This window comes from Arachis ipaensis, chromosome B07, assembly GCF_000816755.2.
Source record: "Arachis ipaensis cultivar K30076 chromosome B07, Araip1.1, whole genome shotgun sequence".
In the NCBI taxonomy this organism is placed as follows: domain Eukaryota; kingdom Viridiplantae; phylum Streptophyta; class Magnoliopsida; order Fabales; family Fabaceae; genus Arachis; species Arachis ipaensis.
In genome coordinates, this window is record NC_029791.2 from 35,419,474 (window position 1) to 35,438,226 (window position 18,753).

Below are 18,753 nucleotides of genomic sequence, written 5' to 3' on the forward strand. Positions count from 1 at the left end.
TCTCTCTCTCTCTAATTTTCGAAAATATCTTCCCTCTTTTTCAAAAATTTCTTTTTTATTAACTAATTATTTTTTATTTTTTATTTTAAAACTTTTTCAAAAAAATACTAACATTTTTCAAAAACCATTTTCGAAAATCACTAACCCTTTTTCAAAAATTATTTTCGAAAATTCTCCCTCTCCCATCTTATTCTATTTATTTATTCATCTACTAACATCTCATCTTACATCTCAACCCTCCTCACAGTTGTGTTTCTTCCATTATATTACATTCTTTGTCTCCCCCTCTTCTTCTACTCACACAGGGATCCCTATACTGTGGTATAAATGATCCATATTATTATTATTATTTTTTTCTGTGCCCTCTTCTTTGTCATATGAGCAGGATCAAGGACAAGAATATTCTTGTTGAAGCAGATCCAGAACCTGAAAGGACTCTGAAGAGAAAATTAAGAGAAGCGAAATTACAACAATACAGAGATAACTTTTCAGAAATTTTCGAACAGAAAGAGGAGATGGCAGCCAAAAATAATAATAATGTAAGGAAGATGCTTGGTGACTTTACTGCACCTAATTCCAATTTACATGGAAGAAGCATCTCTATTCCTGCCATTGGAGCAAACAACTTTGAGCTGAAACCTCAATTAGTTTCTCTGATGCAGCAGAACTGCAAGTTTCATGGACTTCCATCTGAAGATCCTTTTCAGTTCTTAACTGAATTCTTGCAGATATGTGATACTGTTAAGACTAATGGAGTAGATCCTGAAATCTACAGGCTCATGCTTTTCCCTTTTGCTGTAAGAGACAGAGCTAGATTATGGTTGGATTCTCAACCCAAAGACAGCCTGAACTCTTGGGATAAGCTGGTCACGGCTTTCTTAGCCAAGTACTTTCCTCCTCAAAAGCTGAGCAAGCTTAAAGCTGATGTTCAAACCTTCAGACAAAAAGAAGGTGAATCCCTCTATGAAGCTTGGGAAAGATACAAACAGTTGACCAAAAAGTGTCCTTCTGACATGCTTTCAGAATGGACCATCCTGGATATATTCTATGATGGTTTATCTGATCTATCAAAGATGTTACTGGACACTTCTGTAGGTGGATCCATTCACCTAAAGAAAACGCCTGCAGAAACTCAAGAACTCATTGACATGGTTGCTAATAACTAGTTCATGTACACTTCTGAAAGGAACCCTATGAATAATGGGACGCCTATGAAGAAGGGAGTTCTTGAAGTTGATACTCTGAATGCCATATTGGCTCAGAAAAAAATATTGACTCAGCAAGTCAATATGATCTCTCAGAGTCTGAATGGAATGCAAGCTGCATCCAACAGTACTCAAGAGGCTTCTTATGAAGAAGAAGCTTATGATCCTGAGAACCCTGCAATAGCAGAGGTGAATTACTTAGGTGAACCTTATGGAAACACCTATAACTCATCATGGAGAAATCATCCAAATTTCTCATGGAAGGATCAAAAGCCTCAACAAGGCTTTAATAATGGTGGAAGAAACAGGTTTAACAATAATAAACCTTTTCCATCATCGACTTAGCAACAGACAGAGAACTCTGAACAAAATGCTTCTAATTTAGCAAATCTAGTCTCTGATCTATCCAAGGCCACTGCGAGCTTCATGAATGAAACAAGGTCTTCCATTAGAAATTTGGAAGCACAAGTGGGCCAGCTGAGTAAAAGGATCACTGAAATCCCTCCCAGTACTCTCCCAAGCAATACAGAAGAGAATCCAAAAGGAGAGTGCAAGGCCATTGACATAAGCAAAATGGCCGAACCCAAAGAAGGAGAGGAAGACGCAATCATTCCCACTAGCAACCGGTCTGAAGTTACTATAGACCGGGCCATCATGATCCATAGTATCATGATTGGAGAAGAGGTGGAAGTTCATGAGATTATACCTCAAGAACTCTACAAGGTGGCTGACAAGTCCTCCACCATGGCAAGGTTAGCCTTTCCTCACCTCATTTGCCACCTATGCAATTCGGCTCGGATTGACATAGAGGGAGATATCCTCATCAAAGAGGACAAGCCCATCACTAAGAAAAAAATGGAGCAAGCAAGAGAGCCCACTCATGGAGCTCAAGAGGCGTATGAAGCTCATCACCATGAGATCCCGGAGATGCCTCAAATGCACTTTCCTCCACAAAACTATTGGGAGCAAATTAACACCTCCCTAGGAGAATTGAGTTCCAATATGGGATAACTAAGGGTGGAACATCAAGAGCACTCCATCATGCTCTATGAAATTGGCTGAAATTGAGGGACTTGAGCAGAAATCAGATTCAGAGGTTGAAGAAGGACTGCGGATGCTGTTGGATTCTGACCTCCTTGCACTCAAAGTGGATTTTCTGGAGCTACAGAACTCGAAATGGCGCGCTTCCAATTGCGTTGGAAAGTAGACATCCAGGGCTTTCCCGAAATATATAATAGTCCATACTTTGGCCAAGAATAGACGACGTAAACTGGCGTTCAACGCCAGCTCTCTGCCCAATTCTGGCGTCCAGCGCCAGAATAGGATCCAAAACCGGAGTTGAACGCCAGAAATGGATCAAAACCTGGCGTTCAACTCCACAAATGGCCTCTGCACGTGGAAAGATAAGGCTCAGCCCAGGCACACACCAAGGGGGCCCCGGAAGTGGATTTATGCATCAATTACTTACTTATGTAAACCCTAGTGACTAGTTTATTATAAATAGGACCTTTTACTAGTCTTTTTGACAATCTTTGATCAGTTGTATGCTATCTTAGATCACGTTTGAGGGCTGGCCATCTCGGCCATGCCTGGACCTTTCACTTATGTAATTTTAACGGTAGAGTTTCTACACTCCATAGATTAAGGTGTGGAGCTCTCCTGTTCCTGAAAGATTAATGCAAAGTACTACTGTTTTCTATTCAATTCATCTTATTTCGCTTCTAAGATATCCATTCGCACCCAAGAACGTGATGAAGGTGATGATTATGTGTGACGCTCATCACCATTCTCCCCTATGAACACGTGCCTGACAAACACTTCCGTTCTACATGAAATAAGCTAGAATGAATATCTCTTAGATCTCCTAACCAGAATCTTTGTGGCGTAAGCTAGAATGATGGCGGCACTCAAGAGAATCCGAAAAGTATAAACCTTGTCTATGGTATTCCGAGTAGGATTCAATGATTGAATGACTGTGACGAGCTTCAAACTCGCGAGTGTTGGGCGTTAGTGACAGACACAAAAGGAGGGTGAATCCTATTCCAGCATGATCGAGAACCGACAGATGATTAGCCGTGCTGTGACAGAGCATGTGAGCATATTTTTCACTGAGATGAGGGGATGTAGCCACTGACAACGGTGATGCCCTTGCATAAAGCCAGCCATGGAAAGGAGTAAGACTGATTGGATGAAGATAGTAGGAAAGCAGAGGTTCAGAGGAACGAAGGCATCTCCATTCGCTTATCTGAAATTCTCACCAATGATTTACATAAGTACCTCTATCCCTATTCTATTATTTATAATTCGAAAACCACATAACTGTTTTATATCTGCCTAACTAAGATTTACAAGGTGACCATAGCTTGCTTCATACCAACAATCTCCGTGGGATTCGACCCTTACTCACGTAAGGTATTACTTGGACGACCCAGTGCACTTGCTGGTTAGTTGTATCGAAGTTGTGACAGACTGTAAAACTAGATCAGAGTATCTAGCCTGAGAAGCCATTACCAGAGATCACAATTTCGTGCACCAGTAGGTTTCGGCCATTAGGGTTGGGTTTGGGAGGGAAAGGAATTTGAATTTGGAGGTAGGTGGGGTTTATGGGGAAGAGGTATGGAGGTGATTGGTGAAGGACATTTGGGGAAGAGTGTTATGAAAATGTGTGAAGAGTAGAGAAGAAGAGGTGGGGTAGGTGGGGATCCTGTGGGGTCCACAGATCCAGAGGGGTCAAGGACTTAACATCCCTGCTCCATTTAGGCCTGCAAAACGCCCTTAGAATGCATGTCTGGCGTTAAACGCCAGCTTGCTGCTTGTTTCTGGCGTTTAACACCAGCTTTTCTCCCATTCTTGGCATTAAACGCCAATTCTATGCTCTGTTCTGGCGTTAAATGCCAGTCTGGTGCTTATTTCTGGCGTTTAACGCTAGCTTGATGCTTCTTTCTGGCGTTAAACGCCAGTTTGATGCTTCTTATTGGCGTTTAAACGCCAGTAAGCTCTTCTTCCAGGGTGAGCTATTTTTAATGGTGTTTTTCATTCTGTTTTTGATTTTTCAGTAGTTTTTGTGACTTCACATGATCATCAACCTAAAGAAAACATAAAATAGCAATGGAAAATAAATAGATATAATTAAATAACATTGGGTTGCCTCCCACAAGCGCTTCTTTAATGTCAATAGCTTGACAGTGAGCTCTCATGGAGCTTCACAGATAATCAGAGCAAGGTTGGGGCCTCTCAACACCAAACTTAGAGTTTGAATGTGGGGGTTTTGTTTGACTCTGTATTGAGAGAAACTTCTCATGCTTCCTCTCCATGGTTACAGAAGAAGAACCTTGAGTCTTAAATACAAGGTAGTCCTCATTCAACTGAAGGACCAACTCTCCTCTGTCAACATCAATCACAGTATTTGCTGTGACTAGGAAGGGTCTGCCAAGGATGATGGATTCATCCTCATCCTTCCCAGTGTCTAGGATTATGAAATCAGCAGGGACGTAAAGGCCTTCAACCTTCACTAGCATGTCCTCTACTAGTCCATAAGCCTTTTTCATTGATTTGTCTGCCAGCTCTAATGAGATTCTTGCAGGTTGTACCTCAAAGATTCCTAGTTTTTCCATTACAGAGAGTGGCATGAGGTTTATCCCTGACCCAAGGTCACATAGAGCCTTCTCAAAGGTCATGGTGCCTATGGTACAAGGTATGAAGAACTTTCCGGGATCCGGTTTCTTCTGAGGTAAAGTTTGCCTCATTAATGTACTCAGTTTTCATTGGTGAACAAGGGGGGTTCATCCTCCCAAGTCTCATTACCAAATAAACTGGCATTCAACTTCATGATTACTCTTAGATACTTAGCAAGTTGCTCTTCAATGACATCTTCATCCTCTTCAGAGGAAGAATACTCATCAGAGCTCATGAATGGCAGAAGGAAGTTCAATGGAATCTCTATGATCTCTGTATGAGCCACAGATTCCTTTGGTTCCTCAAATGGGAATTCCTTTGTGTTCAGAGGACGTCCCAAGAGGTCTTCCTTACTGGGATTCACGTCCTCCTCCTCCTCTGGGCATTTGGCCATACCAAGTAAGGTTATGGCCTTGCACTCTCTCTTGGAATTTTCTTCTGTATTGCTTGGGAGAGTACTGGGAGGAGTTTCAGTAATCTTCTTACTCAGCTGACCTACCTGTGCCTCCAAATTTCTAATGGAGGACCTTGTTTCATTCATGAAACTTAGTGTGGTCTTGGATAGATCAGAGACTATGGTTGCCAGGCCAGAATGGCTCTGTTCAGAATTCTCTGTCTGTTGCTGAGAAGATGATGGAAAAGGCTTGCTATTGCTAAACCTATTTCTTCCACCATTATTATTGAAGCCTTGTTGAGGCTTCTGTTGGTCCTTCCATGATAAATTTGGATGATTTCTCCATGAAGGATTATAAGTGTTTCCATAGGGTTCTCCCATGTAATTCACCTTTGCTATTGCAGGGTTCTCAGAATCATAAGCTTCTTCTTTAGAAGATGCTTCTTTAGTACTGTTGGATGCAGCTTGCAATCCATTCAGACTATGAGAAATCATATTGACTTTCTGAGTCAATATTTTATTCTGAGCTAATATGGCATTCAGAGTATCAATTTCAAGAACTCCCTTCTTCTGAGGCATCCCATTGTTCACAGGATTCCTCTCAGAGGTGTACATGAACTGGTTATTTGCAACCATTTCAATGAGTTCCTGAGCTTCTGCAGGGGTTTTCACGTGAAGAGATCCTCCTGCAGAATGGTCCAATGACATTTTTGACAACTAGACAGACCATCATAGAATATACTTATGATGCTCCATTCTGGAAGCATGTCAGTAGGACACCTTTTGATCAGTTGCTTGTATCTTTTCCAAGCTTCATAGAGGGATTCTCCTTCCTTCTGTCTGAAGGTTTGGATTTCCACTCTAAGCTTGCTCATCTTTTGAGGTGGAAAGAATTTGGCCAGGAAAGCACTGACCAACTTATCCCAAGAGTTCAGGCTATCCTTAGGTTGTGAATCCAACCATGTTCTAGCTCTGTCTCTTACATCAAAAGGGAAAAGCATAAGCCTGTAGACCTCAGGATCAACTCCATTGGTCTTGACAGTGTCACAGATTTGCAAGAATTCAGCTAAAAACTGATGAGGATCTTCCATTGGAAGTCCATGAAACTTGCAGTTCTATTGCATTAGAGAAACTAATTGAGGCTTAAGCTCAAAGTTGTTTGCTCCAATTGCAGAAAGTGAGATGCTTCTTCCATAGAAGTTAGAAGAGGGTGAAATAAAGTCACCAAGCATCTTCTTTGTATTTCCACCATTGTTATTAGGTTCGGCCATGTCTCCTTCTTTTTCGAAAATTTCTGTCAGGTTCTCTCCAGAGAGTTGTGCTTTAGCTTCCCTTAGCTTCCTCTTTAGAGTCCTTTCAGGTTCAGGATCAGCTTCAACAAGAATATTCTTATCCTTGTTCCTGCTCATATGAAAAAAAAGAGAACAGAAAAGAAAATATGGAATACTCTATGTCATAGTATAGAGATTCCTTATATGAGTATAAGATGAGGAGAATAGAAGGAGGAGAAGAGAGGGGGGAGAAAATTCGAATTTAATTTAAACTAAAAGGAAAAATATTTTTGTTTTTATTTTAAAATGTTAGTATTCGAAAATAAAAAAGAGAAATAAAATTAAAATTAAAATTTGAAACAATTAGTTAATTAAAAAGAATTTTGATAAAGTGGATAGAAGTTTTCGAAAATTAGAGAGAGAAAATTAGTTAGGTAGTTTTGAAAAAGATATGATTGAAATAGAAAACTTTTAAAAATAAACCAAAAAGTTAAGTAGTTAATTGAAAAAGATTTGAAAATCAAATTTGAAAGGGTGAGAAGTTAGAAAAGATTTTGAAATTGATTTTGAAAAAGATATGATTGAAATTGAAAGAGATATGATTGAAAATCATTTTGAAAAAAATTTGAATTGGAAATTAAAAAGATTTGATTTTGAAAATTAAAGTTGATTACTTGACTAACAAGAAAGTAAAAGATATGATTCTAAAATTTAAAGATTGAACCTTTCTTAATAGGCAAGTAACAAACTTTAAAATTTTTGAATCAAAATATTAAATGCTAGCAAAGAATTCGAAAATATGAAACAAAATAAAAAAAAAGATTTTTGAAAATCAATTTGAAATTTTCGAAAATATGAAAGAAAAAATGAAAAAATTTTGATTTTTGAAAAAGATATGAAAAAGATAGAATTTTTAAATTGAAAATTTGATTTGACTCATAAGAAACAACTAAATTTTGAAATTTTTTTGAAAAAGTCAACTCAAATATTCGAAATTTATGAGAAGAAAAAGGGAAAGATATTTTATTTTTGAATTTTTAATGAGGAGAGAGAAAAACATAAAAATGATGAAAAACATAAAAATTCAAGATCAAAACACATGATGCATGCAAGAACACTTTGAATGTCAAGATGAACACCAAGAACACTTTGAAGATCAAGATGAACATCAAGACTTATTTTTGAAAATTTTTAAGAAAAGAAAAAAATGCAGGACACCAAACTTAGAAATTTTCAAACTTTAGACACTAACAAATTGAAAATGCATATGAAAAACAAGAAAAGACACAAAACATGAAAATGCAAAGATCAAACAAAGAAAATCATCAAGAACAACTTGAAGATCATGAAGAATAGTTTCATGCAGGTGTTCTTCAAAAATTTTAAAGAAAAATTAAAAAGATGCAATTGACACTAGACTCAAACAAGGAACACAAAAATTTTGGTTTTTTTTTATTTTATTTATTTTTTTGTAATTTTTCAAAAATTAATTGGAAAAGAAAAATAAGGATTTCAAAATTTCTAATGAGAATTCCAGGAATCATGCAATGTTAGTCTAAAACTCCGGTCCAGGAATTAGACATGGTTTACTAGCCAGCCAAGCTTTCAGTGAAAGCTCTGGTCCAAAACACTAGACATAGCCAATGGCCAGCCAAGCTTTAGCAGATCATTACATACAACAACTAATTCGCTGAGAAAGGCAAAGAAGCTCTTCTAAAGATAGTTAAAACCTCGGTCCAAAAGATTAGACATGGCTTACTAACCAGCCAGGATTCAACATATCTCATGAAACTCTAGAATTCATTCTTAAAAATTCTGAAGAACATAGAATAATTAAATTTTTTTTTTGAAATTTTTTTTCGAAAATAAAAATAATAAAAACAAAAAGTTTAAAATTAAAATAAAATTACCTAATCTGAGCAACAAGATGAACCGTCAGTTGTCCAAACTCGAACAATCCTCGGCAACGGCGCCAAAAACTTGGTGCACGAAATCGTGACTGTTCATTCCTTGGTAACGGCGCCAAAAAATTAATACGCACGTTCATAATCTTAGTTCTTTTTCACAACTTCGCACAACTAACCAGTTGGATCGTCCAAGTAATAAACCTTACGTGAGTAAGGGTCGATCCCACGGAGATTGTCGGCTTGAAGTAAGCTATGGTCATCTTGCAAATCTTAGTCAGGAAGATTCAAATGGTTATGAGATTTAAGATAATTGAATTATAAATAAAATATAGAATAGGATAGAGATACTCATGTAATTCATTGGTGAGAGTTTCAGATAAGCGTATGGAGATGTTTTGCTCCCTCTGAATCTCTGCTTTCCTACTGTCTTCATCCAATCATTCATACTCCTTTCCATGGCAAGCTGTATGTTGGGCATCACCGTTGTCAATGGCTACTTCCCGTCCTCTCAGTGAAAATGGTCCAAATGCGCTGTCACCGCAAGGCTAATCATCTGTCGGTTCTCGATCATGCTGGAATAGGATCCATTGATCCTTTTGCGTATGTCACACGCCCAACAATCGCGAGTTTGAAACTCGTCACAGTCATCCCTTCCCAGATCCTACTCGGAATACCACAGACAAGGTTTAGAATTTTCGGATCTCAGGAATGGCCACCAATAATTCTAGCCTATACCACGAAGACTCTGATCGTGAACCAGGAGGCTAAGAGATATGCATTCAAGCTTGTTTTCATGTAGAACGGAAGTGTTTGTTAGGCACGCGTTCATAAGTGAGAATGGTGATGAGTGTCACATAATCATCACATTCATCATGTTCTTGTGTGCAATGAATATCTTATAATAAGAATAAGCTTGAATTGAATAGAAAAACAATAGTACTTTGCATTAATTCATGAGGAACAGTAGAGCTCCACACCTTAATCTATGGTGTGTAGAAACTCTACCGTTGAAAATACATAAGTGATGGAGGTCAAGGCGTGGCCAAATAGCCAGCCCCCCTAAACGTGATCTCTGAACATAAAATTATTCAAAAGATGATCAAAAGATGTGAAATAAATCACTAAAAGTAGTTTTTATACTAAACTAGTAGCTAGGGTTACATAAGATAAGTAAATGATGCGGAAATCCACTTCCGGGCCCACTTGGTGTGTGCTTGGGCTGAGCATTGAGCTTTCATATGTAGAGACTCTTTTTGGAATTAAACGCCAGTTTGTAGCCTGTTTCTGGCGTTTAACTCTTGTTTGCAACCTGTTTCTGGCGTTTAACTCTAGAATAGGGCAGGGAGTTGGCGTTTGAACGCCAGTTTGCATCGTCAAAACTCATGAAAAGTATAGATTATTATATATTGCCGGAAAGCCCTGGATGTCTACTTTCCAACGCAATTGAGATCGTGCCAATTGGGTTCCTGTAGCTCCAGAAAATCCATTTCGAGTGCAGGAAGGTCAGAATCCAACAGCATCTGCAGTCCTTCTTCAGCCTCTGAATCAGATTTTTGCTCAAGTCCCTCAATTTCAGCCAGAAAATACCTGAAATCACAGAAAAATACACAAACTTATAGTAAAGTCCAGAAATGTGATTTTTGAATGAAAACTAATAAAAATATAATAAAAAGTAACTAAAGTATACTAAAAACTATGTAAAAACAATGCCAAAAAGCGTATAAATTATCCGCTCATCAATGTTCAAATTGGTAGGATTTATGAATTACATATCATTTTTACCCTGTATGCTCATATATGTTCTTGGAGGATAGATTTACCCTTGACCAAGTAGATAGATGCTTTTACATTAGTTGCATGCATTCATTTAGGTAATTTGTACTTCATAAACCCTTTCTTACCACGATCTTTGGTCTTTTTATTTTTAGCATGAGGACATGCTTGGTTTAAGTGTGGAGAGATTTGATAAACCCCAATTTTGTGGTTTATATTGTGTAGAATTTGGGGATTTTGTCAATATTTTTCACACTTATTCACAACAATTGCATGGTTTTGTGTTCTCTTCCTAATATTGCTTCATGATGGAAAACATGCTTCTTTTGCCTTAGAATTGCTATATTTTGATCCTCTTTTATTACCATTCGATTCTGTGATGTGTTTGTTGAGTGATTTTAGAATTTATAGGGCAAGAATGGCCTAGAAGAGAGAAAGAAAGCATGCACAAGAGGAAGGAACATGAAGATTTAGATTTTGGGAATTTCAGCATGGGCGCGCACGCGCACCTCGCGCGCACGTGTGGATGTGGACAGCTGGAAGCGACGCATGTAGATCGGTGCATCCGCGTGGATTAGAGACATCCCCACCGACGCGCACGCGTACATGGCGTGCACGCGTGGATCGCAAAATCAATCGGCGCGCACGCGTGCATGGAGCGTACACGCGATAAGCTGCGCGTGACTTCATTAAAGAAAATCGTGCCTGGCAATTTCTGAGGCTCAAGAGGCCCAAATTCAAGCTGGTTCTGCATGGAAAAGACCCAAGGATGCTAGGGGGAAGGGGGGGATCATTCATTCACAATTAGACACAATTTTTAGCTAGTTTTTGGTTTTTGTTCTTCTAGAGAGAGAAACCCTTGTTCCTTTATAGATCTAGTTTGATTTGATCTTTCCTTGTTGAATTCTGAATTGGATCTTGTTAATTACTAGTTTTGATTACTTAATTTGGATTTCCTTAGTATAATTTTGTTTAGAACTTGTGTTAGATTTATGTTTTCTTGTCACTTGTTATTTTCTACCCATTTCATGAATCTTGTGGATCTTGAATTGTTAATGTTACGTTGATGATTTTCATGATTAATTGTGTTGTTTGAGTGATTTCATATTGATAATTGTTAGTGGGTACTTGTTAATTTCAATCTAATTGCAATTTGAATATGTCTTTTAGTAATGCTTACCATGTGTTTGATGAAATGTTTCCTTTGATTATGGAGTAGTCCTCTTTACTCTTGGCCTAGGCTAAGGGAATTGGGTAAACTTGATTCATTGGGTCTAATGAATTTGATGATTTGGGAACCCTTAGTGGTCAATTTGATAACCATTGACACTAGCCTACTACTAAGTCAATTAGTAGCTAGGTTGGACCTTATGCGTTGATGTTGACTAAACCATTTAATATACTTCAAGTATAGAAGTAAACTTAATGAGTTTGGTTCCTCATAATTGTCAAGATATGGTTATTGGACAAGGATGGTGACCCCAATTCCCATGCTTAGCCAAGAGTTGCTTTTATTATTCTTATTTGAAAACCCAAAAATCCTGATTTCTTTGTCTTAGTTATAGTTATTTGTTTAGTTTTAAAGTAGAATTATATTGGATGTTATCTTATTAAGTTGGAATTGCTCACACCTTGCTTTAATCACTTGAATTAGTTTCTTGTATTTTAAGATTACTTGCTTGTTAGGACTCTTAGTTTAATTTCTTGTTCATGATTTGCAATCCCGGAATTCTAACCAGTGTTGATGCACATGTTTGCCCATTCCTTGTGAGATGACCCGAGGTTTGAATACTTCGGTTACTTTTATTGGGGTTGAACTTGTGACAACCAATTCCTTTAAAATTTGATTCGCGGATTATTTGTCGGTTAAGGGCTATACTTGCAACGCGAAAATCTTGTGAAATTCCTTACCAACGGTATTCCTCCCATGACACACCTAGCAGAGATAGCGATAAAACAAAGGATAGCCCTAAGGTACAATGGCAAAGTGCTAAAAAGAAGCTTGGGAGAAGGCGACTTGGTCTTACGACGTAACGACATAGGGCTACCAATAGGGGTGGAAACAGGCCAGGCCAGGCCAGGCTTTGCTCTTAACAGGCCTGGCCTGTCATACAGTTAATTGGCCTGAGCCTGGCCTGCAGCCTGTTATAGGCTCTTTATAAGGTACTAGGCCTGGCCTGTTATTCAGTTTGGCCTGGCCTGAAGCCTGTTAAAAGGCCTGATATTTTTTTTTTTACAAAAATAAAAATATTATTTTAAAAAATTATTTTTTAATAAAAATATTTATATGTAATATGTCATATATTTAATATTTATAAAAAAATTTTAAACTTTTAATGTATTTAAAATATATTTATAATAAAATATAATAGATTTAAAATATCTCATAATTTTGTTATAATAAATAATTATTTATATATTTAATTATATTTTAACAGGCCCAGGCAGGCCTGACAGGCTAATAAGGCTAATTAGCGAGCCTGGGCCTGGCCTATTAACGTATTAAGGCTTTTAAAAGAGCCTGGGCCTGTGCCTATTTTATAACAGGCCAGGCCAAACACAGGCCAGGCTGCAGGCCCCTGGCAGGCCGCCTGGCCTTTTTCCACCCCTAGCTACCAACCCCAGGAGAAGGCAAGTTAGCCGCAAACTGGGAAGGCCCTTACAGGGTAAGAGAGGTCCTCGGCAAAGGAGGTTATAAGTTAGAGAAGTTGGATGGAAGCGAGGTACCGAGAACATGGAACATGGCAAACCTGAGGAGGTGCTACTCATAGGAAGAAGCGACCACATGACCAGACGACCTCAACCCCCCCCCCTTTTTTTTCTTTGTTTTACATTCCTTTTACATTCCTCTTTTACTATCTTTCACCTAATTATGCATTACATCACTTCCTTGCTTCACGGTTCTAAAAATATGATAAGTTTGTCTCTTTGCAAGATTCACATCGAAATAACAAAACGACGAAAAAATAACGAACGGTCGACCTAACGGGAACCTGGGACTGATCACCCCGGGAACCAAAAGGGACCCAAAGCAAAACGACTCAGCGACAAGCAACGAAAACGGTAAATACCATAAAAACAGTAAACCAAATGGCCGTGACGGTCCGAGTAAGCAAAAACAAATAAAAGAAAAGTCACGACGGCCCGAGTAAGCAAAAACAAATAAAAGCAAAGCCGCGATGGCCCGGGTAAGCAAAAAAAATTCATAGGCAAAGCCACGACGGTCTGAGAAAACAAGCAATAACCAAGAAAATGGCCAAAGATAAAAGTGCCAAAAGTGTTCATTACAACTAAAGGGCACCTTAAACACGCCCCAGAATAAAAGTAAGTTACAAAAGATAAAGCAAGGAATACAAAGGTTGGGAGAAGTATCCATCTCAAGACTTGAAAATATCAACAATCTTCCCGCCTTCAACCATCTTCAAAGCCCCAACTTGAGAGAGATCGAGGTCGGGAGCCAGCACGGCCACCTGGAGCTTAATCCCCTCCTCGGTCAGCTTCACGGCCTCCCAGGCCCCTTTTGGAAGCTCCTTATTCTTCTTCCTCAAAGCAGCCATCTCTTCACGAGCAATCTCTGCCGAGCTCTCCGCCAACTTCAGATTTTTCTCCAGTTCCTTGGCTCTCTTCCCAGCAGCAGCAGCCTCACCATGAGTAGTATTCAAATCTTTCATCAAGGCAAGATCCCGATCCACCAGCCTATTGATCTCCTTGGAATCCTCCTCAGCCTTTTTCTCCTGCTCAGACAACTTAGTCTTTAGAGACTCCTCCCGAGATCTCGAATCCGTCAGATCTTTTTGGGAGTCCCGAAGTTTTACTTCCATATCATGGTAATTTCCCAAGACAGGCTCAACCTTCTTGGCAATAGCTGCTGCTCGAAGAAGACTTCGGTAGATCCACCTCGCCTGCCTAGAAAGGTCGGCATCACGGAAAAACTCCTCGGTTCTAGGTAGTAACTGAGATTCGATGAAACCCCCGGCATCGAAGTTCTTCTCCATAACCAAAAGTGCTTTCTCGGAGCCCCGTTTCCTCTTCTTAGGGTTTCTAACGGCCTTTAAGTCATCGTCACCAAAACCCAGATCCTCCTCATCAAAAGGAGCTTCCGTTTCCACATTCGAATTCCCCGAAGTGTTCTCAAGAGGAACCTCAACCTTCTCTGGCTGACCTTGGTCGGCCCCGTCAACCCGACCACTGCCCTCCCCAACATCCCCTTGGTCCTGGCTCGCCGAAGGGGTCGCCGAGGAGTCGTCACCACCCTCATCATCCCCTTGGATGAGGTTCATCAGGTCAGCCAAAGTCTTTTTTCCACCAGCCATGGAAACTACAAGCAAAAAGACGAGGGCGTGAGTAATAGAAGAACAAAATACTAAAAATACAAAAATAAAGAATTCACCAACATACGATCGACCGGCCTCCAGATCTCCCATAACCATACGAGGGTTAAGATTTTTCTCGCCGAAAATCGCTTACAAAATGTCGGCAATATTGTGAACTTCCGGACTCAACCAATCATAAGATATCTTTATCAAATAATCGGATCCCGCCCCGAAGCTCCAATAGGTCGGGATCTGCCTTTCCCCCTCGGCAGTAAGCCAGAAAGGTTGATGACCTTCAATTGGCCTAACCTTAAAGAAAGTAGACTTGAAGTCGTGGAAGGAATCCTCAAAGAGGCCAAAAATCCTACGACCTTGTTGAGCCCTAAAGGACATATATCCCTTCTTCGCCTTCCCCTGGCGAGAAGGGTTCATAAGCAGGAAAAGATAGAGAAAAACGTTCACCGAAGTCGGAAGCTCCAGATATTCGCAAACCATCTCGAAGCATCGGATGGCAGCCCAGCTGTTCGGATGAAGTTGTGACGGAGCAACATAACAACGGTTCAACAAATCCATGACGAAGGGGGAGAAGGGTAAACGAACCCCAAGGTCGTAAACATGGGTTCATAAACCCACAACTAGTCGACAACTCGTGGGGAGGCCAAGTTCTTCTGACATACACGCTCCCGACCAGCGGGAACGTAAACTTGGTAGAACGCTTCCTCGGGACCACCTCCACATAAAAGCCCTGCCTGGCGCAGATCCTAGAGGCCCTCCTTCGTGACCTTGGAAAGGCTATCCTTCACGTCGGAAGAAACCCAGGCGTAATGGTCAACAAAGTCGGCTAACGGACGCTGAGCCTGATCTGGGAGAACAAGGCGCTCAGCCATACCTACAGTAAAAGAAAAAACTACAACTCCCCAAATCACCCTCGAGATACCCCTACGCTAACCCAGAATGCAAGCAAAAACCCAGTGGCGCCCCCTCTAGAAGAAAAAGCAACAAGAAACAAAACAGAAACCCAGGCATGCATAGAAAGAATGCACAAAGAATACGCGAAAACTAAAGGGAAGAAGTAATCAAAAGGAAAAACCATAAAAATAATGTACCAGAAAGGTAGAAATCGCAAAAATGGTGAAAAAGAGTGAAGAATCCAAGAGGAAGAAAAGGCACTGGAAGCAGAAAGAGAATCGATGCAGAAAGAGCAAGAAGCAGAAGTAGCAGTAGTGCGAGGGAACAAGAAGAATAGGGAGAAGAAAAGTAGAAGTTATGAGGGGGTTACGAAGCAAAAATAGGGAAAAAGCGTAAGAAAGTAGCACCAGGGTCGAGGTGACCACGCGTGAGAAACACGAAACGCCATCGACGAGCTCCCGAAGAAGAAGAGCACATCCCACCTCGGTGAATAGGACAAACGCGCCCAGCCACGAGCTCCAAACCTCAAGGCTGGCGCGTTGGAGGCACTGTTATGGACCGCCAAGAGTCCAGCCCAACTAGCCGTCGGGTCGGGGCACCACCCCCGACCCAGGCCCAAACCTCCCTCCACAACGGAAGGAGTTCAACGGGTTGGCTCCCAATACCTGACCTAGGGCACGCCCGACTTACCATTTGTATGGCCCATGCCACCATCCGGGTCGATATCCTCGAGGCAGTGCCCGAAGCCCCGACCCGAAGTCCGGGACGACCTGCCCCTCCCACATGGATTAGGACAGCTCACAAGCTCCTTAACCAATGGGCTAGCTCATCGCTAGGCCCACCAAGCACAGTATATAAGGGGAGAGGACAGCTCTCCCCCCCCGAGGTACGTCACAATTTTACCTAATTCAGCCATCACCTCGTACGGACTCTGACTTGATCATTGGAGTGTCTTTGCAGGTGGCTTCCCCCCTCGACACGCCTCCTCCGGCACTCCCCGCTCGCAGTTCACACCCCTTTCAGCCCCAAGTCAACTCAGGGTCTCTACCACTCTCCCCTTCATCAGCATCCGACCCATCGAGCACCCGAGTTCATTAGAAGACGAACACTTACAAATGTATGATCAGTGTGAGAGAATGCTCTCAACGAAAAACGGAAAAATAAAAATTCACTAAAAATATTGGAAAACCAAATACAAAAAATGGTAAAAATGTAATGGCATTCTGATCTTGTAATGTATAATAGTTGTGCGCACCTCTATCTGCTTTGTGTAAATTAGTCACGGTTGCATTGAGATAAAAGTATGTCAGCAATGATTAGATAAATTTAAAAGAAAAATATTTAATTGGGATAATTTGAACCCCATAAAGAATATATAAATCCCTGCGTATTCTAGTACCATGTTTTCAGCTCTTAGGAGGATATCAACTCTCCCAATTAGCACAAATGAAAAATTCTAAGGAAAGAAGTATATCTCATTAGCATAAATCAATAAACCTTAAAGCTCCACATAAACTTGACCATATAAAGAAATTGATTTGAACACAAAAATATAAGTAATGTAATTGAACAAATGAAGCAATTCAAATAATTTGCAAGTTTACTACAACTTAAATCAAGAAACTAGTATTTTAAGGTAAGTGGATAAAAAATAAAAAAGACAGATCACATTTGCAACCCATCACATTACATGATCCATTATCATTTACATGAGTGCATAAGAATACAACTACTATATGGGAAAATTTTCCTATTGCCAAGTAAATTTCACTTTTCACAGGGTTACCAATAACACTCACGTTGATCATTACGTTGATTATATCCCTTTGACCTTTAATTACCAAAAACAAAATGATGGAATCAATTCTTAGATTTCTCACCTAACATTACCAGCAGGGATGGGTTGATACCCATTCGAATCAAGTCGTTGTGATGATCACTGGTCATTGTTTGTTCATAAACTTGACACCCCAGATTTTTCTTCTCAGAAGCATATACACAAACAATTAGAATACATTGATCACAACAAATATAAAAGCTTGAGTTATATCTCTCCAATTCTGAGCTACAAAACGACCTAGAACCCCAGAACCCACAATGAGAAAGATATGGGTGATTTTGATCCTAATTAGAGTGTGATTCTTGAATGGGTCAAACATGTTATATACAGGGTTAAATTACTATTTTGATCCTGAAGATTGTTGGTAAAATCAAAATCATCTTAAATGTTTTTTTTTAAAGTTGTCCATATCGTTAAAATTAATTTTAAAATGATCCTTGAGACTAAATTATTCTTGTGATATAAACTTTCCATCTGTTACTTACTCATCTCAATTTGCATAGTCACATCACATCCATATATAGATCATCAAGAAGTAAAGAGAAACAGATATCAACCAAAGAGAGGTGATAGTGGTGGTAGGGGTCACGGATGAATCGTATTAGTGATGAGAGTTGTCTTTTGAAACTAAAATATATGGTTATGTGCGTGTTTTTTCTTTGTTTTGAAAGCTCAAGAGTTAAGACCCCAGCTTAGTTTAGGCAATGAACGGATTAACAATGCTATTCATTTTCTTTTTTGTTATATTTGGTTAACAATATTGACATTTAAATTTGATTTGGATTGTTTCTTTTTTCTATCAAATAGATGGTACAATTTTTAATTTTAGACATTACAAACTCACGTATATTTTGAAATCACACACACATTTAAGAATTTTATCCACGGTTTTTTTTATATTTTTTAAATATATAAAATTCATTATTTCTCTAAATACATATGGAAAAAATATGTACCATAATGCACAGAATTATTTCATATATGGCACCTACAAAATGAAAATGCACACCATCTCAAGCATGACACACATGGAATAAAACTTGAAGGCAGTTTTGTCCAAGTTGCTTCTGACGCATGCGAAATGGAACTCCATGTCCATGGTAGTACCTGCGAAATGGGAAAGCTGCCATTATGTAGCCATTTAGTTGGTGGCGCCCGCGAAATGCCATCTCAGGATGGCATCCATGAAAGAAAATAAGTGGCACAAGGGCAGTGTAAAAGATCACATGAGGTTCTCTTTGGAATTCCACAGACACTATCAAAGCTATACAAGGATTGCCATCCGGCATCCAATTGAACTACATCAATTAATGAATTGAATACATTTTTAACAATTTAACTAGACACACAAACTCCAACAACAAAAAAAACTCTCCACTTCGTCAACATTAAGATTGTCTAGCCTCGAGTGGTGCTTATAAACCATTTAGCATAGTCGTTCTACCTTTTTTTTTTTGCCATTCACC